Raw genomic sequence first — 25138 nt, 5'->3', positions numbered from 1 at the left:
CTATCTAACCTCTGTAGGTCAACTATACTTAAGAAGAGCTAAACCACTAAGTCTATCATCTTAACCACAGCCAATCACCTTATGGCAGCAATCAGAGTTGTAAGTGTAATTTATTACTGAGGAGATTAGCCATTATTGATGTTACAATCCCAAAATTCCAACTCAACTAAGTGTCAATCTGCATTATAATAAATAATAAATAGGCTCCAAATGCTAAAAGCTTCTGCTCTGATGTTATAATAATATCACTTAATCCTGGAAGAGGTTTTTCAACAAACCACAGTAGCTCCCTGCTCTTTCACAAAATTAAAATATACATATACAAATGTATGAAAGCACATGAAGAATTTTCCACCACAAGAAATACTTTTGCTTTCAAAGACGGAAATGATGATCACCAGGCTAAAGAGCATGATACAAAGTGCTCCCCACAAATTACCAACAAGAACTCCAAGTACTAAGACAATGAGGAATAAAAGAGTATGTTCAAGCTGCAGAAATAAATATAAACTCTGGCACAGATTACAAGAGATGGTTATCCAAAGGGTGACCAAACTGTTCTTCAAGGGAAAACAAAATGTTTCTATTAGAGAATCTAAAAGAAAATCTCTTGAGAGGCAGAGTACCAATGCAGTAATTGGCTAGATAATCCCAAGTACTGCATCTGAGCTAATGCCATGAAGCCAAATGAGAAGCATCAGCTTCTACACACACTCCCCAGACTACTGGGGAGGTCTGACACTTTGAAGCATCTCTTCACATTTTTAGCTGGTGGAAGGTTAATAAAGAAAATGTATCCCTCTAAACAAGCCTAGCCCTGCACACACACGAGTGCACTGGAGATGTGGCTCAGGTCTCCAATTTGCTTTGTGTAGCAGCTGGCACCCTGAGGTTTGGCCTTTGCTCACAAGGTTAGTGCTGATTGAAGTGCCCTTGTCCTTCCTTTCTGAAGACCTGCATCTTTCTCATCTATTGTGTGCCTGCCAGACTCAGAATCACTTTCTTCCCTGGGCCAGACCATGCTTCAATTATTTTGATCACAGTGACTTAGAATTTGAAAACACTAAGAGACAGACCTCTCAAAATGGGTCATATGACCTTAATTCCTTATCAAAGCCAATGCTAGGAAGAGCCCAGTTACCTGTATTGCTGCCTGGCCTCTGCCTGGCAGCGAGAACATTCAGTCATCCAAATGGTCTGGAGTTCTTGAGCTGGGCTTCTCCATGCAGTAATTGGGAGAGATAACAAAGGATCTTCCTTGCAGCTCAGAACAGCACTCCTGAAGATGACCAAGAGAGTCACTCCAGCAAACTGAAGCGGTGATCATTACTTTCTCAGGGACAGGATTGTGATTCAGATTAATGAAACACAATTAGAATTCCCTTCTCTGGGTAGACTCACCATCTCAACAATCCTGGTTTACACCTATTCTCTCTGCATAATTATTTATGGTGCACCTTTGAACTCTCAAAAATGTTCCACTGAGGAAAATGAGTTATATTGTCAACCTACTTATTCAAGATATCAAGGACAAATACCTTCTTGACCCGCACAAGGTAGCATAAGCATCAACAAAGACAAACAGTGTCCCTAGGTGACCTGAAAGAGCAGGGCAGGGACTGAGAAATGGTGCTCATTCTTCTCTGGTGTAGATGTCAAGCCTATCTTTCTGTGAGATTGCACAGCACTGAAAAAGATTAATCTGGGAGAGCTCATATATTCCCATTGAAAGGAAAAGTGTCTGTAAGATCGTATTGGTCAGAGTCCCAACAGGAAACACCTAAACTAGGATCATTCAAAGAGAATTTATGACAGTGTGGTTATAGGGGAACCTCAAAGAGTAGTACCCTCCCTGGTGGCTCAGACGGTAAAGCATCTGTCTGCAATGTGGGACACCTGCATATGATCCCTGGGTCAGGAAGATTCTGCTGGAGAAGGAAATAGCAACCCACTCCAGTATCCCTGCCTGGAAAATCCCATGGACAGAGGAGCCTGGTAGGCTACAGTCCATGGGGTCGCAAAGAGTCAGACACAACTGAGTGACTTCAATTTCACTTTCACTTTCAAAGAGTAGTACAGAAGTCTTGATGCTTCACGCTAACCAAGCTGACATCATCCCAGGAAGGAGAGAGAGAGAGCACCTTGTTAAAAAGGCTCCTTGAGAGGAGAAGAGACCCCTCAAGACCCAGCTCAAGCCTCCTGCTCTTAGGACCCAATCACACAAACAGTCTGGCCCATGAAGTTACCACCCTGCAGGATCCATCCAGCACTCACACACACTGTGTTCTTACACACCGTTTCACAGTACAAATATGTCCTGTCTTTTCATCTAGACCTTTAACTCTCTGAAGGCAGAGAACACACCTCTTACCTCTGTCTCGCAAGCATTGTAACACCAGTGCCTCTAAATCTTTTGTTTTCCCACCATAGCACATAATACCAATGACATTCACAGACAAGACATTCCCCAGAGACAGTCCCCTGGGTCATACATAATTCCCACTGGACTCCACCGTTTCTCTCCACTCAAGGAAGCAGAGCAAAATAAAGATGAGCAAGGTCAGGTCATTTCACAGATGGTCTTGAATCCACTCTGACTTTTTTTTCCAATGTAATATTTTTTTCTTTTTTCTAATTAATTTTTATTGAAGTATAGTTGATTGAGCAAAGAATGCTCAAACTACCATACAACTGCACTCATCTCACACGCTAGCAAAGTAATGCTCAAAATTCTCCAAGCCAGGCTTCAACATGAACCATGAACTTCCAGATGTTTAAGCTGGATTTAGAAAAGGTAAAGGAACCAGAGATCAAATTGCCAACATCCACTGGATCATTGAAAAAGTGAGAGAGTTCCAGAAAAACATCTATTTCTGCTTTATTGATTATGCCAAAACCTTTGTGTGGATCACAATAAACTGTGGAAAATTCTGAAAGAGATGGGAATACCAGACCACCTGACCTGCCTCTTGAGAAATCTGTATGCAGGTCAGGAAGCAACAGTTAGAACTGGACATTAAACAACAGACTGGTTGCAAATAGGAAAAGGAGTACATCCAGGCTGTATATTGTCACCCTGTTTATTTAACTTCTATGCAGAGTACATCATGAGAAACACTGGGCTGGAGGAAGCACAAGCTAGAATCAAGATTGCCAGGAGAAATATCAATAACCTCAGATATGCAGATGACACCACCCTTATGACAGAAAGCAAAGAAGAACTAAAGAACCTCTTGATGAAAGTGAAATTGGAGAGTGAAAAAGTTGGCTTAAAGCTCAACATTCAGAAAACTAAGATCCGGTGGCATCCGGATGGTATCCGGTCCCATCACTTCATGGCAAATAGATGGGGGAACAGTGGAAACAATGTCAGAGACTTTATTTTGGGGGGCTCCAAAATTACTGCAGATGGTGACTGCAGCCGTGAAATTAAAAGAGACTTACTCCTTGGAAGGAAAGTTATGACCAACCTAGACAGCATATTAAAAAGCAGAGACATTACTTTGCCAACAAAGGTCCATCTAGTCAAGGCTATGGTTTTTCCAGTAGTCATGTATGGATGTGAGAGCTGGACTATAAAGAAAGCTGAGCACTGAAGAATTGATGCTTTGGAACTGTTGGTGTTGGAAGACTCTTGAGAGTCCCTTGGCCTGCAAAGAGATCCAACCAGTCCATCCTAAAGGAAATCAGTCCTGAAAATTCATTAGAAGGACTGATGCTGAAGCTGAAACTCCAATACTTTGGCCATCTGTTGCTAAGAGCTGACTCATTGGAAAAGACCCTGATGCTGGGAAAGATTGAAGGCAGGAGGAGAAGAGGACGACAAAGGATGAGAGGTTGGATGGCATCACCGACTCAATGGACATGAGTTTGCACAAACTCCAGGAGTTGGTGATGGACAGGGAGGCCTGGTGTGCTGTAGTCCATGGGGTCGCAAAGAATTGGACATGACTGAGAGACTGAACTGAACTGATAGTTGATTTAACATTCTGACTTTTTAATGTAAATTACATACAAACTTTGATGATCTGTTACTATTGAGTGGTGTTTAGAAACATGTCACAACTGCTACTGCATGCTGTGTGTTGTAACAGCACAAGTACAGAATGTGCTCGATGGTGAGATGCAGGAAAGGGTCAGCAAGGGGACAGATGTATGAAAGAAAGGCTGTCTCCATCACTTCAAGCACAGGTGCAGGACCAGAGAAGACACCCCAACCCCAGTGTGCTATTGTTGGATCACAGAAGAGATTCCACATTTACAAAACCAGAAAAGGGGGCTAAAACATGCCTAACACATGACCTAGTCCAATCCTGAATTTTACAGATGAAAAAAGCAGGTCATGTGATCTTCCTGTGATCACACAAGATACTCATCAAGACTACTGAAACCCTGAACTAAATTAAAGACGATTTAAGAAAAAACAAAATTCTTCTCTTGCCTGGGAACAAATGAATTCATTTGTACTTACCAGACGCAGATATTTACCAGGTGTCTGCCATGTGTAGGTAATGGAGGTACACAGTAAACAAAAACAAAGAAGGGCCTGCTCTCAGCTGGGGGTAGCATTTTATCTAGGTCAGCAAAGACTTTCTGATAAAGCGATATAGGAGCAGAGAGGTAAAGGGAGCGGGGAGTCACGTGGGTCCTTAGGGCAAGAGTGTTCCAGGAAGTGGAGCACTGTGTACTTGGCATGTTCCAGGTGAGAAGGCCATTGTGACCTGACTGGAGGGGAAACAAGGGCCAATGGGCTAGAGATGAGATGAGAGATTCGAGGCGAGGTGGCCAGATCATGAAGGCTCTTGCATTTTGTGGCAAGTGAGATGGGACATCTCAGAGGGATTTTCAGCAGGAGTATAATCTTAGGTTTTTAAAATATCCACCTAAATAGTATGTGGAGAAGAGACTTGGCAGAGCAAGAGGAGAAGCAAGGGGGGAGCTGATGCGGTGATCTAGGAAAGAGAGGAGGCAGTTTGGACTTGGGTGATAGACTTGAGGCAATGAAAGTGGTCAGATGCTGAGCATGTTGTTACAAGACTGCTGACAGGATTTGAGGACTGACTGAATGTGAAATGTGAGAGAAAGAAGGGAATGGCAGATGAGGCCCATGTTTTTGACCTGAGTAACTGAAAGATGGAAGTAGACATTTACCAAGAAAGATGAATGAGAGAAAGCAGGTTTGGAGAGGAAGGTCAAGAGTTTTTTTGAACACACTAGTTAGATCTGCCCTTTAGAAATCAAAGTGGATTGCCTAGCAGGCAAGGGGACACATGGGTGTGGGGGTCAGAAGAGAGCCCAGGAGGCATCGGCAGAGAGGTGGCCAACTGGGTCATCAGACACTGTGCGGGGGCAGAGAGGAGCCCAGGACCGAGCCCAGGTTCAAGCACCAGGCTGCCCCTCCCAAACCTCACATTTGAACTTTAACTGAGGCTTTCTGCAGAAAGCAGCTCTTCTGTCTCCTTCACCATCGGCTGAAAGACAACTCCCTGGTAGAATGTCAATGAGCCTCTTCTATCTACTTTGAGAAGCAACCCTCCACTTTCAGCCTGCTCACCAGCCTTAGCAAATGGCCACAGCAGCAGGAAGAAGGGTGACGGGCCCAAGGAACCAGCCCAGAGAACAGAAGCACTGCCCCTGTGGGATGGTATGTAGAATGGAGGGACACCTGCCGGACCCCTCCCAGACATCGATAACAAGCCATCCCCAAATAGCATGGGTGATAAGGGGAGAAGACCCAAACCAAGTCAGCAGGCAAGCACACTTCTTGCTGAGGGGCACATGCAGAGGAGGGCAGGCATCTGATCACAGTTCTGAGTTGTGACAATCAAGTCGTTCACACTGTAAAGGACAATGGCTGGCAATCAGAACTGAGAGTTACAGATACTGCAAGTTGAACCATTCTTGTTGCCAAGGACAGAAAAGAGCCATGGGTCCTGACACACAGCTGAGACTGGAGCTTCAGCTGGGCTCTGGGAAACCCCTTGTAGATCATTTAACTTCTCTGAGAGTTGGCTTTCCCTCCACTATGAGTTGGAAATGGTTAAATGGACTTTCTTCATGAAGAAAATTTTTTCAGAAATAACTTGTTAAGAATTAGTTTCTGAGTAAAAATAGCACTACCACATTAAGTTTTAGAGAGTTAAAAATAGGTAAACTCCCATTGTGATGAACTCAAGGAACTTGCCAATTATTTTAATGAACTAAAGTGGTGTAAAATTAACACATTGCTAGAAAACAGGTCCCACGTTGAGGAATCTGGAGGAGAGAGAATGCCAACATCCGGCTTCTGTTAATAAATCCACAAGCAAAAGGAATTAAACCCAGCTGGGGAAAGAAATGTCATGAATATACAAACACATATATTCCCCCTTTCTCTCACTAGATGCTGGACTTTTGTTGTATGTGCCTTTTAAAATTATTATTTGGAACACGAGTTGGCACCTAATTAGATGGCTAGTCTTCTAGGTGGAAAATGATTTGCTGAAGAAACTAACTCAATCAGATGATTATTGCACGTGATTGACTGAAGCTAGAACAAGAAAGCACTGTTTGTGGAGTATAACGAAATAGCCTAAGTAATCTTGTCAAGTCAGAGAGAGAGATATGTTCATATTTTATGCTCTACAGATTTCTAGCTATGTGACCTTGGACAAGTTGCTTCACTTCTCTGTGTCTTGGTTTCCACTTCTATAAAAAGAAGATGCAGCACTTATTTCATAGGGTTATGAGACCTGAATATGATGATAAATGTACAGTACTTAACACATGCCTGAAAACATCTACTTTTGCTTTATTGACTACGCCAAAGCCTTTGACTGTGTGGATCACACAAACTTTGGAAATTCTTAAAGAGATGGGAATACAAGACCACCTGACCTGCCTCCTGAGAAATCTGTATGCAGGTCAAGAAGCAACAGTTAGAACTGGACATGGAACAACAGACTGGTTCCAAATAGGAAAAAGAGTACGTCAAGACTGTATATTGTCCCCCTGCTTATTTAACTTATATGCAGAGTACATCATGAGAAATGCTGGGCTGGAGGAAGCACAAGCTGGAATCAAGATTGCCGGGGAAATATCAATAACCTCAGATATGCAGATGATACCACTGTTATGGCAGAAAGCAAAGAAGAACCAAAGAACCTCTTGATGAAAGAAAGTGAAAAAGGAGAGTGAAAAAGTTGGCTTAAAACTCAACATTCAGAAAACTAAAATCATGGCATCTGGTCCCATCACTTCATGGCAAATAGATGGGGAAACAATGGAAATAGTGACAGACTTTATTTTGGGGGCGCTCCAAAATCACTGCAGATGGTGACTGTAGCCATGAAATTAAAAGACACTTGCTCCTTGGAAGAAAAGCTATGACCAACCTAGACAGCATATGAAGAAGCAGAGACATTATTTTACTTTACGAAAGTAAAGTACTTTTACATTACTTACTTTACCAAAAGGTCCATCTAGTCAAGGCTATGGTTTTTCCAGTAGTCATGTATGGATGTGAGAGTTGGACTATAAAGAAAGCTGAGTGTCAAAGAATTGATGCCTTTGAACTGTGGTGTTGGAGAAGACTCTTGAGAGTCCCTTGGACTGCAAGGAGATCCAAAACTGAAACTCCAATACTTTGGCCACCTGATGCGAAGAACCAACTCCTTAGAAAAGGCCCTGATGCTGGGAAAGATTGAAGGCAGAAGAAGGTGATGACAGAGGATGAGATGGTTGGATGGCATCACCAACGCGATGGACATGAGTTTGAATAGGCTCCAGGAGTTAGTGATGGACAGGGAGGCCTAGTGTGCTACAGTCCATGGGGTTGCAAGGAGTTGGACACAACTGAGCGACTGAACTGAATTGAAAGCAGCTATGAACCATTCATATAATGAATCACGAAAAACATGGATTTAGTTTCACAGTCTAGAAAGCTTTCTTATAGTAGTACTTATTGTGTTGGGATTTAAATGAGAAGGACAAGCAAGAGACATCTGAAATGCCATTGCAGCTACCAAGGCACTCTCTGATAAGTTCAGATCCTAACGGGCATATATGAAAGGAACGAAGGATACAGAATCAAAGCAAGCTGTTTTTAGTAGCATAAACTAAGGACTTGGCAATAACATACAAAATGAACAGAGGCTTGCCTCATAGAAAAAGAGATCAGATTTGAGGTTACCAGAGGTGGAAGGGCAGGACAAAGGGATTGGATGAAGGTGGCAAAAGGTATAAACTTGTAATTTTAAGATAAATAAGTACTAGCGACAAAGACAAAAATGTTTTAATTATCTCTTTAAGGAAAAGGTATATTATAACAATGAAGGACTGTAAGACACCATCAATATTCCAATTAAAACTTGCAACTTGAAATTTCAAAGATGAAATTATACTTGACAAAAGGCAAGAATTGGGAAAATAGGTTCAATGGCCAAATTTAGATTAATTTGTCTTCAATGTCCTGGGGAGAGGGAGGACCTTCTGGACTGAAAAAGCAGTGACAACACTGTGCTAAGTCACTTCAGTGGTGTCCACCTCATTACAACCCTATGGACTATATCCCATCAGGCTTCTCTCTCCATGGGATTCTCCAGACAAGAAAATCTGGAGTGGGTTGCCATTTCCTCCTCCAAGGTATCTTCCCAACAGAGGGATTGAACCAACGTCTCTGTGTCTCCTGCATTGGCAAGCAGGTTCTTTACCACACGTACCCACATTCCAGCAAGGAAGGATGGCTGGTTTCTAGAAAGCTGTACAGGCAAGCCCAGGGATTAACGTAGTATGATGCACATACCCACAAAAGTGAGAAATTTTTGGTCAGTGTTTAGCAAAATCATTATGTTAGAGAATACATTCACTATTTTTTTTATGAATTATACACTGGTTAGGGTTGCCAGATTTAGAAAATAAAAATACAGGTCATCCAGTTAAATTTAAATTGCAGATAACAATAATTTTGAGCACAAATATGTTCCACGCAATATGTGGCAACCCAAACACTGGGCCAGCAGTAACTTGTCACTTAAGTAGGACCGGATGCAAGGAAGGAAGCAACTTCCTCTGATTTTGGCAGAGAGCACAAGCTCTGTGTGACATTCTGCATCCTGTTTCTGAGGAAGGCATTCAGCATTGATCACTTTCATTGACTTTGTCCACTGGGTTCCAAACACACACACATGTGCACACACAAAAAAAAATTATGTAGAAAACAACTTTTGATAAAAAATCCTTACACATTAAACAGATTTTTTTTTCCCAAAGGAGGGTAAGGACCTCTGGTTGAATGGAGAAGTTAGGGGTATGATGAAGGAAGATGGAGGGTCTAGATCTCTGCTCACCTATCCATCATCTCTGCCCTCAAAGCAGCCCCTAACATATCTCCTTGGGACAAAGGGACTCTACAGAACAGATGGAGAACAGGAATCATTTATTTTGCCAGACCCACCAAATTTTACATAAAATTGAATGCCCAGATCCACTTAATGTAAGCCTTACTTGTACATGCCCTTGCCTATGCCAGAGTTTCTCTTTACTGCCAACAATAGCATTGAACTCCCAGAAGAGAAACACTGGAGTTCTATTGAGTCATCTCAATCCTTCTTCTGCCATAATCATTCTGTTGCCTGAATCTGCTGTTTTTTTGCTTTGCAACAACTGTGCCTCTGAGACATGAAAGAAGCAACTCAAAACAGAGTCCCCCCAACTTCATCTTATTCACATGTTAACAATAATCTAAAAATGGAAATAAATTTCCAGATGCTTTAAGTAAATTTTCTAGTCATCATCTAGATACTTATTAGCACAAAAACATAGGCGACACTCTCCATGCTAGCCCACCCTCTCAGAGTTGGTGCTGTCATGTAGAAGTCTTTTCCTTCACCCATTCCTACAACCGTCCGCAAGATTCCATGCCATTTCCTGCAGACTTACCTCCATTTGGTACATAAGGAATGTCCTTGAACAGAGTTTCCAGGGTTTTTTCAAGTGTTTATTGTTCTTGTCCTCCATAATCTATTTTTAATGTGCTTCCCCCGACCCTTGTCTGGGAGCAATCATTCACTATGATTTTACCCCAACCCATTCCTCAAAAAAGACCTTATCTTTTTGAAAGAAGCACCACAGAGCCATTCCCAGAACAAATGCAGAACATCCTGAAAGTGAAAGTGAAGTCGCTCAGTCATGTCCAACTCTTTGAGACCCCATGGACTGTAGCCTACCACGTTCCTCCGTCCATGGGATTTTACAAGCAAGAGTACTGGAGTGGGTTGCCATTTCCTTCTCCAGAGGATCTTCCCAACCCAGGGATCAAACCCGGGTCTCCTGCATTGTAGGCAGACGCTTTATCGTTTAAGCCACCAGGGAAGTCCAGAGAACATCCTTGACCAGCTTAAAAAGCCAACTTCAAACCAATGGACACTATCTTTCATTTAAGGATAAATGCCCATTCAGTTTGTTCATTAAAAGGTATTCACCTATTTTAAAAAAGCTACTGAAACTAATAAGTGAATTTAACAGAGTTGTAAGATTCAAAAGCAATACACAAAAATCAATTATATTTCTATATCCTAGCAACAGAGAATCACAGAGTGAAAAAAAAATCACCATTTGAAATACCATTGCAAAAAACTCTGACAAAAGATTATGCAATATCCATAGTGAAACTTACAAAACAGTGCTGAGACCAATTTTTGAAGACCTAAATAAAACCATGTTCATGAATTAGAACACTCAATGATGTTAAGATACTAATTTTCTGAAAATTAATTTAGACAGTCAACACAACTCCAATCAAATCCCAAAAATCAGCACACAGATTCTAAAATTCACATGCAAATTCCAAGGACAGAACAGCCAAAACAACTCTGACCAAAAAAGAACAAAGTTGGAGAACTAAAAGCACCTAATTTCAAGATTTTATTATAAAGACAGTAATCAACACACATGGTATTGGTGGAAAGATAGACAAATAGATCAGTGGAATAGAATAAAGAATTCATAAATAGAGTCATAAATATATGCATTTTTGAAAAAGGTGAAAAGGCAATTAGTGGGAAAAGGATAATCTTTTCAACAAACAGTGTGGAAGCAACAAGATTGCCATACACAAAGAAGAAGGAGGAGAAGAATAAGGGGGGGAAGAATTTTAATCCATACTTCACACATGTATAATAAACTCAGAATGGTTCATTGACTTAAAACTAAACTGAAACTATAAAACTAAACCTAAAACTATAAAACTTTAAGAAGAAAACATATGATAAAATCTTGGATTAGACCAAGTTTTCTTAGATAATAACACCCAAATCCATAATTCACAAATGAAAAATAAATCAATAAATTAGACTTCATCAAAATTAAAAACATACACTCTTTGAAAGACACCATTAGAGTAGTTAAAAGACAAACCACACACTGGAAAAAATATTGACAAATCAAATATTTGATAAAGGACTTGTATCCAAAATATATAAAGAACTCTTAAAATCAATAAGAATAAAAGCAACCCCATAAAAAATGATCAAACAATTTGAACATACCCATCACCAAAAGATATATTTATGTGTAAATAAGCACATAAAGTGGAGAAGGCAATGGCCACCCACTCCAGTATGCTTGCCTGGAAAATCCAATGGGCAGAAGAGCCTGGTAGGCTGCAGTCCATGGGGTCTCAAAGAGTCGGACACGACTGAGCAACTTCACTTTCACTTTTCACTTTCATGCATTGGAGAAGGAAATGGCAACCCACTCCAGTGTTCTTGCCTGGAGAATCCCAGGGATGGCGGAGCCTGGTGGGCTGCTGTCTATGGGGTCACGCAGAGTCGGATATGACTGAAGTGACTTAGCAGCAGCAGCAACAAGCACATAAAGAGATGTTCAACATTATTAATCATTATGGAAATAAAAATTAAAACCATGATGGAATGCCACTATGTACATATCTAAATAGCTGAAATTAAAAAAAGTTAATATACCAAGGTGTGGTATGTGGAGAGAATAGAACATTTATATACTTCCAATAGGAATGTAAAATTGTTTTGGAAAAGAGTTTGGCAGTTTCTTAAATAAATATATATCCACCATATATCCAACGTTACATTCCTAAGTATTTGCCCAAGAGAGCTTAAAGCACATATTAATACAAAGAGAAGAACATGAATGCTCATAGTAGGTTTATTGTAATAGCCAAGAACTGGAAACAACTCAAACATCCATCAGCAGATGAACAGACTAACAGGCTGTGGCATATCCATTCAATGGACTACTAGTCAACAATGAAAAAGGAATGATCTACTGTAATACGCAAAAACACAAATAAATATCAAAATAATTATTCTGAATGAAATTAGTCAGCTTCCTCTCCCAAAAAAGGGTAGATTCTGCATGATTCCACTTAAGTTCTAGAAAATGCTAACCAATTAATAATGACAGAAGGCAGAGCAGTGGTTGCCTAGGGACAGTGGAATAGGAAGGATTACAAAACGTTACAAGAAAACTTTTGGAAGTGATGGTTATATTCATCGTCTTGATTATGGTGATGACTTCACACATGTATACTTGTCAAAACACATCAACTTATGTACTTTAAAGATGTGCAATTTACTGTGTGTCAATTAAACTGTGACAAAGCTGTTTGAATGAAAATAACTTTTTAGTGACGTACCCTGGTGGCTCAGATGGTTAAGAATCTACCTGCAATGTGGGAGACCCAGGTTCCCCCTGGGTGGGGAAGATCCTCTGGAGAAGGAAATGGCAACAACACTCCAGTATTCTTGCCTGGAGAATTCCATGAACAGAGGAGCCTGGGCGGGCTATAGTCCATGGGATTACAAAGAGTCAGACAGGACTGAAGCTACTAAAACTTTCCCTATCACAGCTGATTTACAATGTTGTGTTAGTTTCTGATGTATAACAAAATGATTCAGCTATACACATAAAGAGCATATATATATTCTCAGTTATATATATATTCTCATTATCGGTTATTACAAAATATTGAATATAATTCCCTGTGCTTGTCATATATGTATTTTATATACAGTAATTTTTACCTGCCAGTCCTAAATTCCTAATTTATCACTCCTTCCCTTTCTTCTTTGATAACCATAAATCTGTTTTCTATGTCTGTGAGTCTCTTTGTTTTATAACTAAAATCATTTGCACCTATTTTTTGATTCTACATATAAGTGATATCACATAATATTTGTCTTTGTCTGATTTATTTCACTTAGTGTGATAATCCCTAGGTCCATCCATATTGCTGCAAATTGCATTATTTCATTATTTCATGAGTAATATTCCATCATATATATGTACCACACCTTTATCCATTCAACTGTCAATGGACATTTAGGTTGTTTATATATCTTGGTTGTTGTAAATGGTGCTGCTATGAACATTAGGGCATAAAAAATTTTTTTAAGTAAGTGTTTAGGAAGAATTAACTCTATTTGGTCTGGTCTCTACAATGTCCTATTTCAGCTGTTTGGCAGCCAAGAATTAAATGACAATAGTCTTAACCTTTAGTAAGGCTGTTGAAAACATCAGATGGAACCCAATTCATAACTGATAGCAAAACACCTCATCATGCCCACTGTCTTATTTATCTTACCCAAATACTCAGGGCTGCCCACGAAGACTCCTTCCTTCTCTGTCTGAACTCCTTCACATCCTTTTTCTCAGTATTGCCCAAAAAACTAACTGTGGTCTTTTCCTCCATCCTTCCTTATCTGCCTGGATGTATTCTCCAGTCACTCTGCCATCCCTTCCACCAGTACTTTCATTTCTTCTCAATTCTAATCTCCTAAGTGAAGTGAAGTGAAGTCACTCAGTCGTGTCCGACTCTTTGCGACCCCATAGACTGTAGCCTATCAGGCTCCTCCATCTGTGGGATTTTCCAGGCAAGAGTGCTGGAGTGGATTGCCATTTCCTTCTCCAGGGGATCTTCCTAACCAAGGAATCAAACCTGTGTCTCCCACATTGTGGGCAGACACTTTACTGTCTGAGCCACCGGTCCTTCTTTTAATGGTTCAGCATTTCTCTATTATCCTAAGCAGGATAAATAAAATCCCAGAAGCTGAAAAGTAAAAATCATCTTTCTTGGAAGCAGAATGAGTAGGGACAGAGAGGAGTGCTCACACATTAATAAATTTTAAAAATTCTAACAGCTGGGGAGCAGAGGGGATATATTGTTTTTTAAAGACTCAGGCTCTGGTCTCCTCTCGGCATAGAGTCCGTCCTCCATACTGGCATACCATCCTCATTCATTCTCCCAGGCAAAGAGATTCAAGTTCACTTCACTCAGTCTTCACATTCTGACTCTAAAGTGCATCCCTATGCAGAAAAAAAAAAAAAATTCCCCTTCCTAATTCACCCTTCCCATTACCTTTCCACAGCTGTGGCCAAAATAGCAACATGCCTCTTCTTTGAACCCCTCCTCAAGCCAATCAAAGAGAAATGACCAATTTCATCCTTTCAAAACATCTTACTGTCACAATTCCTTCTTCTACATGTGTCTTTTGACTTGAATATAATGATGCAAATTCTTTAGGAATTTAAAGGCTCTGTTTGTTAAATCTTTGCCTGTCTTCATACAATTAATATAATTAACCTGTATGCCCAAGAGAACCAGGGATCCATCTGTTTAATCACCGCTTGCCTCCTGCTTCATGTCCCAACAGTATCAAACCAATTACAGTGCCCAGCCCACATCCCCAATACATGACCATCTTCTTTCACCCACCCGAGCATTACCCCTGCCTAAAGCAGAAGCTGGCAAGTTTTTCTGTAAAAGACCAAAGAGTAAATATTTCAGGCTATGGGAGCCATATGGTCTCTGTCACAGCTACTCAACTCTGCCATTATAGCACAAACGCATACCCGATACATAAACAAATAAATGTGGCTGTGCTCCCATAAATTCTTATTCTGAAAAACAGACAACAGGCCAGATTTGGCCTGTGGGCTGTAGTCTGCCAAACCCTGGTCTAAAGCATCCTGCCTTCCAACTTCCATCTGGCTAGCTCCTAGCTCTACAAGACTGAGCACAAGTTGTCTTCTGGAGAGAGCTTTCTCCTCTTCCGGGTTAGCTGCATCCTTTCTTTGAAGTCCCACAGAATACATACCAAAGTATTTGGCAGTGCAAGAAAAACTTCTTCCCCAAGCCTAATGTTCCCTTCCACGTGGAGGGAGTTCCACAACCATGACACTATTGGCCTATATCTATTCCCACCAAGTCCTCCCAGGGGAGACAGAGCAACATGGATAAGTCTTCCTCCTCTTCTTGCGGGGAGCAAACTGCCCACAGAGGACACATTCCTCCCACCTCCCGACGCATGCTCTGTCACTTCTAGGAAAGGCCTGTCTGTCCAGGGCTGCTCTGCCTGAGTGCCTAAATCTCTTTCCCGAGTTCTACATTATTGTTTCAATCAGTAACTGTAGTGTCTTCATCACTATCTGACTTTTGAATTATGTCTTAACTGTTTCAGAATTCTAGAGGAAGTCAGGGGAGCTATTGACTAAGCCTCACTCATGACAACACAGACTACTTGCCACGGCACTCATCATGTTATTTAAAGTTTCTTTGTACATTTTCAGTATGTTAGTCAATGATTCTCAGGAGGGCCTTTCCAATGAGCATGAGCAGACCCAGAGATGCAAATCTTTCAAACTGACAACAAATGGCACACTTTCTACTAGCTTTTATTTTTACCTACAACCTAATATTCCCTACTAATAGCCTACTGGTGAGTTGTTCACTGAAGTTTTAAATTCAGTATCGGGTTAAGATATCTGGTAGCTACTCATTTGAACATACTGCAAAATTTGTGCATGAGCACACAGGACAGAATCTCAGTAGTTTTCAGGAAACAATTTGAGAATCATGTATCATTAATGCTGTCTACAATTGATGATGGTTTCCAACATAACTATTTGCATTTGGCTTTTGCATTGTACCTTACAGTCAGTATAACATCTTTACGAATTTATTGGGTACCATTTGGGTAACTTGACGGTGTATATGAATGCATATTTGTCCATCTGGAGGACAGAATAGAGCAATAATTAGAGTACAGGCTCTAAAGTCAGACTGCTTGGTTTTATCCCAGCATCACCACATACTGGTCGTCTAACTTCAGGTAAGTGACTCAACCCCTTGTACTTCAGTTTCTCCACCATTAAAATAAGAGACTAGTTGTTGCTGTTGCTGTCATTTAGTTGCTGTCATGTCTGACTCTCTACATCCCAGTGGACTGCAGCGCAGCAGGCTCCTCTGTTCTCCACTATCGCCCAGAGTTTGCTCAAATTCATGTCCATTGAGTCGGTGATGCTAGGACTTATTTCATAAAGATACTGGGAAGATTAAATGAGATAATCCATGGTTTAAACTACATAGTTAGCTATTATTATTACTATTTTAGTACTATACACAGGAATAGGACATTTGGCCTCTAATTTTCAGTAACTGCACTTTAAGCTATATATAGATGTGGTTCAAATACAAATCATCCATAAATCTATTGCTAAAGGAGATATATCTGTAATCTTCCCAAAATTTGTTTACACTATATGTCTCATTGGTGGTATGTTTTATAGCACATATTTATTTGTTTGACATCTATTATCTATGTCTCTACTAGAACCTCATAAGGCCAGAGACCTTTCCTTATCTCTGGGTTCTCTACTAGAGCCCCAGTGTCCAGAACAGTGTCTTCTGGCACATAGTAAGTTCTCAGTAGTTTCTTTTAAAAAATTCTATGCTATGAATTTATACCATGAATATGTAATTATACTCCAGTATAATATTGAGTTTGTTGTAATAAAATTACTAGATGATCAAGTTTTGGGCATATTTTTATTAAAACAACATGTTTAAGTTCATATGATCATTGTAATAAATAAATAATGAGTGCTTTGTTTATATGCTGCTTTAATTCTTTGCTATCAGTGATTATTTTCTACTAAGAACACATGCGATAGGTGACCAGCATTCTTTTGCAAGGTCTGAGTGGGCCACAGACAAATTAAGGGCTGTGTTTTTCAATTCAACAATTCAAAAATATTTTAAATGATCCAGTAGTTCCAGTTCTATAAATAAACAAGTAGAAAATTCCATCAAAAGACATGTACAAGAATATTCAAATGGCTTTGTTTATAATGGCTAAAAACTGGAAACAATCCAAATATCTATTATAGAATAATAAATTAATGGCACAATATTTATCCAATGGCAGAAAGCAAAGAAGAACTAAAGAGCCTCTGGATGAAAGTGAAAGAGGAGAGTGAAAAAGTTGGCTTAAACTCAACATTCAGAAAACTAAGATCATGGCATCTGGTCCCATCACTTCATGGCAAATAGATGGGGAAACAATGGAAACAGTCAAAGATCTTATCTTATTTCCTTGGGCTCCAAAATCACTGCAGATGATGAGTGCAGCCATGAAATTAAAAGATGCTTGCTCCTTGGAAGAAAAGCTATGACCAACATGGACAGCATATTAAAAAGCAGAGACATTACTTTGCCAACATAGGTCCATCTAGTCAAAGCTATGGTTTTTCAAGTAGTCATGTATGGATGTGAGAGTTGGACTACAAAGAAAGCTGAGCACCGAAGAACTGATGTTTTTGAACTGTGGTGTTGGAGAAGACTCTTGAGAGTCCTTGGACTGCAAGGAGATCCAACCAGTCCATCCTAAAGGAAATCAGTCCTGAATATTTGTTGGAAGGACTGATGCTGAAGCTTTGGCCACCTGAGGTGAAGAACTGACTCACTGGAAAAGACCCTGATTCTGGAAAAGATTGAAGGTGGGAGGAGAAGGGGATGACAGAGGATGAGATGGTTGGATGGCATCACTGACTCAATGGACATGAGTTTGAGTCAGCTCTGGGAGTTGGTGATGGACAGGGAAGTCTGGCATGCTGTAGCCCATGGGGTCGCAGAGAGTCGGACATGACTGAGTGACTGAACTGAACTGATTTAACCAATGAAATATTGTGTAGCAATTAAAAACAACCCAAATATAAAAGAAAAATTAAAAAATAAAAATAAAAAAACAAACTACATGTAGCAACATGGATGAAGATAACAGAACATAATTCCTTTTATGTGAAAATTGATTTATATGAATTTATATGAAGTATATTTATTATAGACAAAAGCAACCTATGGATAAAGTCAAAATAGTAGTTATCTCTGTTGGGGGAATGTGATGAGGCAAGACAAAGCCTTTTAGGATACGGAAAATACTCTATATTTTAATTTGAGGCCTAGTTCATAGGTGTGCATGTGTGTGTTGCCCTGTGTATGCATATAAATTTATAGAGTTGTACATTTAAGATCTATGCATTTTATAGTATTATGTTATACATGGATGCATGTGTATTTTTTTTAAGACAGAGAATAATCTGCATGCCCGACATTTAGCTGGGCCCTTGAGACATCCTGATGGAGAACACAAGCCTGGCCTTCCCCTCAGTACAGTGTATCTCTAGTGTTAGCTCAGTGTCTATGCTCAGTGGATTGGTGACCTGAACTGAACACTTTTTTGTACACTAACCAATTGAACTTAAAAAAAATATACTATTGTTTGCTGATGCTAATGGAAACTGCAGTGCTTCATATTTATTTGACAAACATATTCTGTTACATTTTATAGTCCGAGGTCATCATGATGCCTCATTATGGAAAAATCCCAGAACCTTCTTCCTCCACAAAAGGGCTCCACGCACTTTCATCTGCAGATTTCAGAATTGATTCTCTGTGCTGCTAGCATTCCCTATATCCCAGGGAGTTGTGCATTAAAATCCAGAGCAATGAACACACCTATGAAAAATGATGCTTTCGAGCCTGCTCCACAGTGCAGTAAATTTGAAAGTACTCTTAATAATAATCAGGATCAACATTGACTTTAATGGTCCTCAAATCCATCATGTAATTTCATTAGCCACCCAGCACAGATGCAAGCAGGGGTGATGTCATACTTTTTCCTCTTGCTCTGAAACCCAAGTCAGGCGCCAGAGATGGAAACTAGTTTTAGAGACTCTAATCGGATTAAAGCTTCTGGCAGCCACTGATCAATAGGTGGGAGCCGGAGGAATCCCAAAATGTGCAAAGCCCTCTGAGACCCCTTCAGGGACACAGCTTTGCTCAAGCTGAAGGAGGTTCAGGTCTGCAAGTGGGAAGGTCAGGATGCTGTTTCCCAAGGGATGGTGCTCTTTCCATTTTTCCCTAGGACCCAGGTTCACATGGGAGAGAAGGGTTGTCACTTAAGCAGCAGCCTCCAATCCTACTCTCTGATCTAAGAGAATGGGAAAACAGCAGTTCCATAATATAGGAAACCAGCAGTTCAAAGCACGGGCTTTGGAGTCAGCCATGCTGCTGCTGCTGCTGCTGCTGCTAAGTTGCTTCAGTCGTTTTCGACTCTGTGTGACCCCATAGATGGCAGCCCACCAGGCTCCCCCATCCCTGGGATTCTCCAGGCAAGAACACTGGAGTGGGTTGCCATTTCCTCCTCCAATGCATGAAAGTGAAAAGTGAAAGTGAAGCCGCTCAATCGTGGCCTATTCTTCTCGACCCCATGGACTGCAGCCTACTAGGCTCCTCCGTCCATGGGATTTTCCAGGCAAGAATACTGGAGTGGGATGCCATCGCTTGATCTAAAACCTAGCTCTTCCATTGACTAGTTAACCCTGAGAAGGCAACCCTTTCTCTCTGAGACACAGCTTCCTCATCTGCAAGGTGCAAATAATAACACCTGACTCACAGAGTTGTAGTGACGACAAAGAGGTCCTGCGTGTCAGATGTTCATGACAGTCCCTGGGCCTATGTGTTTATCTGCTCAGTAAATCCCTGATGGCTCAGCAGGTAAAGAATCCACCTGCCATGCAGGAGACAGAGGAGACACAGGTTTGATCCCTGGGTCGGGAAGATCCCCTGGAGAAGAAAATGGCAACCCCCTCCAGTATTCTTGCCTGGGGAATACCATGGACAGAGGGGCCTGGTGGGCTATAGTCCAAAGGGTCTCAAAGAGTCCGACGAAACTGAGCAACAAAGCAAGAACGTAAAGAAGTGATCAGCTGTGATGAAGAGCTACCAACTATCATTCTAATTCATAAAAATCTGAAACACATCCACCCCATAACCAGAAAGGAGAATTTTTTTAGCCTCTATCATTTCACTTACCTCAACTTTCCCATCTCTCAAAATTTAGCTGGAACAAGAAGCCAGTGCCGGGATATGCTTTTAACATCCAAGTTGCTTTAACAAGAACTTCAATAACGTGGCAGAATACAATGACCTCATCATCCCAATGTTGCTGCAGAAAAAAAAAAAAAAATCAATGCTACTTAAAAAGCCTGACAATCAATCAAGGTCTAGCCAGATATCTGTAGAAGTCAAACAGGCCCATATAAAAACTGGTTCACCTAGGGATCTCATTAAAGGTCTGCAGCAGTATTTTCCTGATGTAAGCTGGGAGTTTTCATTTGGGTTGATTTTTTTTTTCTTCGACCATGGAATCCCTGTGAGATCAGGGGTATACATCTCCCCTGCAGCTGGCTTCAGAGCACTTTATTAGTTGAATGTCCTCACTCACATCACGAATGCAAACGGTCATTCATATGTCAATGTCATTCCTCTCTCCCTTGGCGACTGGGACGAGCTCCTACTGAAAGTACATTCTGCTAGGGGCTGGAGGAAGTTCTTGAAAGAGTAATAAACACACTTTATTTTTATTGTGTTATACAAAATAGTGTAGAAGTTATAGAAAGTATAATTTTAAGAGAATGCATTTATATTCTATGTGCCTTTTTTTAAAGCCTCATATTTCAAATATTAAAGTAAAACAACTTTCCTTCTTCTGAACTCAGGTCATTTTAAGAAATAGCACCTATTATGGGCCTGGCATTCTTCTATGCACTAGAGGTATCAGATGGTTAAGGCACTTCTCCCCTCTGGGATTGTGTAAGACCAGTAAGCACAGATTCCACTAACTCCAGTCCTAGCCCCTGCAAACAGAAAAGTGAAAGGCTGAGTGTGACACACACCACTTTTCCCCTCTCTAGCAGTGAAAAGGCTACTGAAGTCCAGATAACCCACTCCAAAATAATCATCTTAGAGTGGAAACTTAAACCAGTATGAAAAATGGGTGAGCCAGAATGAGATGCTCCACTGTTTCCAGTAGCTGCTGTTGCTGCTGCTGCTAAGTCGCTTCAGTCGTGTCTGACCCTGTGTGACCCCATAGATGGCAGCCCACCAGGCTCCCCTGTCCCTGGGATTCTCCAGGCAAGAGCACTGGAGTGGGTTGCCATTTCCTTCTCCAATGCATGAAAGTAAAAAGTGAAAGTGAAGTCGCTCAGTCGTGTCTGACTCTTAGCGACCCCATGGGCTGCAGCCCGCCAGGCTCCTCCACCCATGGGATTTTCCAGACAATAGTACTGGAGTGGGGTGCCATCGCCTTCTCCAGTTTCCAGCAGCACTGGCAACCTATTCTTTGAGAAATTCAATAAAAGTCAATTCAGGACCCATTTTTTAGCCTACTCCACATCTCATGAATACACAGTGAGAAAAGGAATTAGTTTACACATTACTTATAACACATTCTTTAGTTTCTCGGAAACACACTTTAATTTCTTTAACTGCCGTGCCAATTTAAAGCTGTGCTAAGTCGCATTAGTTCTATCTGACTCCTTGCAACTCTATGGACTGTAGCTCACCAGGCTCCTCTGTCCATAGGAATTTCCAGGCAAAAATGCTGAAATTGGCTGCCATGCCCTCCTCCAGAGGGTCTTCCCAACCCAAGGATCAAACCCATGTCTGTTATGTCTCCTGCATTTGCAGTCAGGTTCTTCACCACTAGCGCCACCTGAGAAATCCCAATTTCTTAAATTAGTCTCCCTATCTATAAATATAATAACACCTATCTAGTAAGGTTGCTGTGAGAGTTAAATGAAACAACATATATAAAGTGTCTAGAAAAGCACTCAGCTTATATTAGGTACTCACTGGATGACAGCCATAAGAAACTTAGTTCCAAAATATTAAAAGGGTTGTGACCACAAATGCTATGCCTTCTGGCTAGCTTCTGCTTTTTCTTATTTTGAAGTAGGAAAAGCAGACTTTTCTCTAGCCACACCAGCCTAGAAGGATCTAAGCTTAGCTACTAGTACAAGGTCACTGGGGCAATAATTCAATCTTGAAAAGAGATCTAGAACAGTTCCAAAAAGAAACATAAAGTTGATTAGAATATTAGTAATATCAGTAATCCCAACAATTCAAATAGGTTCCCTAAGTAAAAGGTAAGCACTTTCAACAGACAAGATATAGAAGCAATCTAAGTGCCCATCAACCTATGAGTGGGTAAAGATATGGTATGTGTGTGTTTATGCATACACTCAAACCGCACACACACACATATATATGTACACATACAAGCCTATAAAAAGCACATGAAATACTCAGTTCAGTTCAGTTGCTCAGTTGTGTTTGACTCTTTGCAACCCCATGTACTACAGCATGCCAGGCCTCCCTATCCATCACCAACTCCCAGAGCTGACTCAAACTCATGTCCATTGAGTCAGTGATCCAACCATCTCATCCTCTGTCATCCCCTTCCCCTTGCCTTCAATCTTTCCCAGGATCAGGATCTTTTCCAATGAGTCAGTTCTTTGCATCAGGTGGCCAAAGTATTGGAGTTTCAGCTTCAGCTTCAGTCCTTCCAGTGAATATTCAGGACTGATTTTCTTTAGAATTGACTGGTTGGATCTCCTTGCAGTCCAAGGACTCTCAAGAGTCTTCTCCAACACCACAGTTCAAAAGCATCAATTCTTCGGCACTCAGCTTTCTTTATGGTCAAACTCTCACATCCACACATGACTACTGGAAAAACCATAGCTTTGATTAGATGGACCTTTGTTGACAAAGTAATGTCTCTGCTTTTTAATATGCTGTCGAGGTTGGTCATAACTTTTCTTCCAAGGATCAAGCATCTTTTAATTTCATGGCTGCAGTCACCATCTGCAGTGATTTTGGAGCCCAAAAATATAGAGTATGTCACTGTTTCCATTGTTTCCCCATCTATTTGCCATGAAGTGATGGGACCAGATGCCAATATCTTCATTTTCTGAATGTTGAGCTTTAAGCCAACTTTTTCACTCTCCTCTTTCACTTTCATCCAGAGGCTCTTTAGTTCTTCTTCACTTTCTGCCATAAGGGTGGTGTCATCTGCATATCTGAGGTTATTGATATTTCTCCCGGCAATCTTGATTCCAGCTTGTGCTTCATCCAGTCCAGCATTTCTCATGATGTACTCTGCATATAAGTTAAATAAGCAGGGTGACAATATACAGCCTTGACGTACTCCTTTCCCAATTTGGAACCAGTCTGTTGTTCCATATCTGGTTCTAACTTTTGCTTCCTGACCTCTATACAGATTTCTCAGGTGGCAGGTCGGTCAGATGGTCTGGTATTCCCATCTCTTGAAGGCAGGTTGGATTGTCTGGTATTCCCATCTCATGAAATATTATTCAGCTATAAAAAAAAATAGATTGAAATCTTGTCCTTTTCAACAATGTGGATGGACCTAGATGGTGTTATGCTAAGTGAAATAAATCAGACAAACAAAGACAAATACTGTATGACTTAACTTGTATGTGGAATCTAAAAAACAAAACAAATGAATAAACAAAACAAAATAGGAACAGTCATAGATACAGAGACAAAACTACTGGTTGCCAGAGAAAAGAGGAGTGGGACTTGTGGGAAATAGGTGAAAGCGATTAGGTGGTATAAAATTCCAGTTATAAATTAAATAAGTCACGGGGATGTAATGTACAGTATAGGAAATATAATCAACAATGCTATAATAACTTTATTTGGTGGCAGAAGACAACTAGGCTTATTGTGATGATCATTTTGTAGTGTACGTAAATATCAAATCACTATGATCTACACTTGAATCTAATATAACATTGTATGTCAATTTTACTTCAGATAAAGAAAAATAATAACTTCAGACTGATTTTGGTGGGGAGGGAGACACAGTACAGCATGAGGGATCTTAGTTCCTTGACCAGGAATCGATCCTGGGTCCCAGCCGTGAAAGTTTCAAGTCCTAACCACTGGGCCACCAGACTGATTAAAAAATTCCCCAGACTTATTAAAAAGAAAAAAAAAGGTAAGCTCCTTCTGCATGCTATTTAAAAGAGATAAATAGTGTGTGTGTGTGTTAATCACTCAGTTGTGTCCAACTCTTGGTGACTCCATAGATTCTGCTGCTGCTGCTAAGTCGCTTCAGTCGTGTCCAACTCTGTGCAACCCCATAGACGGCAGCCCACCAGGCTCCCCTTCTAGCCCGCTGTACATGGGCTCCTCTATCCATGGGGTTTTCCAGGTAAGAATACTGGAGTGGGTGGCTATTTCCTTCTCCAGGGGACCTTCTCAACTCGGGGATCAAACCTGGGTCTCCTGCATTGCAGGCAGATTCTTTACCATCTGAGCCACCAGGGAAGCCCAAAAGAGAAATATCTAAAATAAATTATACAGAAAGGTTACAAATACACAGATGCCCAAAGACAGACCAAGCAAATACAAACAAAAAGAAAGCACTATAATAACGTTAACATTAGCTCATACAGAATTCAAGACAAAAAGCTCCATACAGAACAAAAAGTTGTTTCATACAGATAAACAATAGATTCATCAAAATGTATAGCAATCATGAACCTTTTTGCTCTCAATATCATGGCCGCAGATATGTCAAGAGTAGTAGAGTGCTCACAGTCTGTCAGAGGAAGATCTAGGCTCTTTGCACATAGTGACTCACATAATCTTCCCAAGTGCCCTATAAAGAGATGATGTCACTTTACAGGTGAGGAAACTTGTCAAGGCCTGTGGGCTTGCGAGGGTAAGGCTTCAATCCAAACCAGGCAGATGGACCAGCATCAGCGCTCTTAACTTCCTACTATACTCTCTCCAAAAAGTAAAAAGAAGTATTAGAAATAGAAAAAGAAAAGTAAAACCCATTGGCAGAGGGGGAAAGGTTAACAAACCACTCCTAAATTTTGTCATGTCAAGATGACAAAAACTAAATAAAGAAAGCATTTGAATAACATCTACTACAAGCTTCTCTTCATAGCAAATTATTCTCTTTCTCCA

The 25138-nt window shown here is 40.7% G+C and overlaps 1 long non-coding RNA gene across 1 annotated transcript in view; it reads right to left on the bottom strand.

Moving 5' to 3' along the window:
- Positions 1 to 25138, bottom strand: part of LOC112580677 — a 168818-nt gene that overhangs the window by 17129 nt on the left and 126551 nt on the right. Inside the window, exon 3 of the long non-coding RNA XR_006546592.1 lies at positions 20168 to 20300. This is a non-coding gene — a long non-coding RNA (uncharacterized LOC112580677). The remainder of the gene's footprint in view (positions 1 to 20167; positions 20301 to 25138) is intronic.

The sequence above is a fragment of the Bubalus bubalis genome, chromosome 19 (assembly GCF_019923935.1).
Source record: "Bubalus bubalis isolate 160015118507 breed Murrah chromosome 19, NDDB_SH_1, whole genome shotgun sequence".
Taxonomy (NCBI): Eukaryota; Metazoa; Chordata; class Mammalia; order Artiodactyla; family Bovidae; genus Bubalus; species Bubalus bubalis.
Note: the sequence above shows the minus strand (reverse complement) of the source record. Positions and strands in the feature narration are given on the sequence as shown.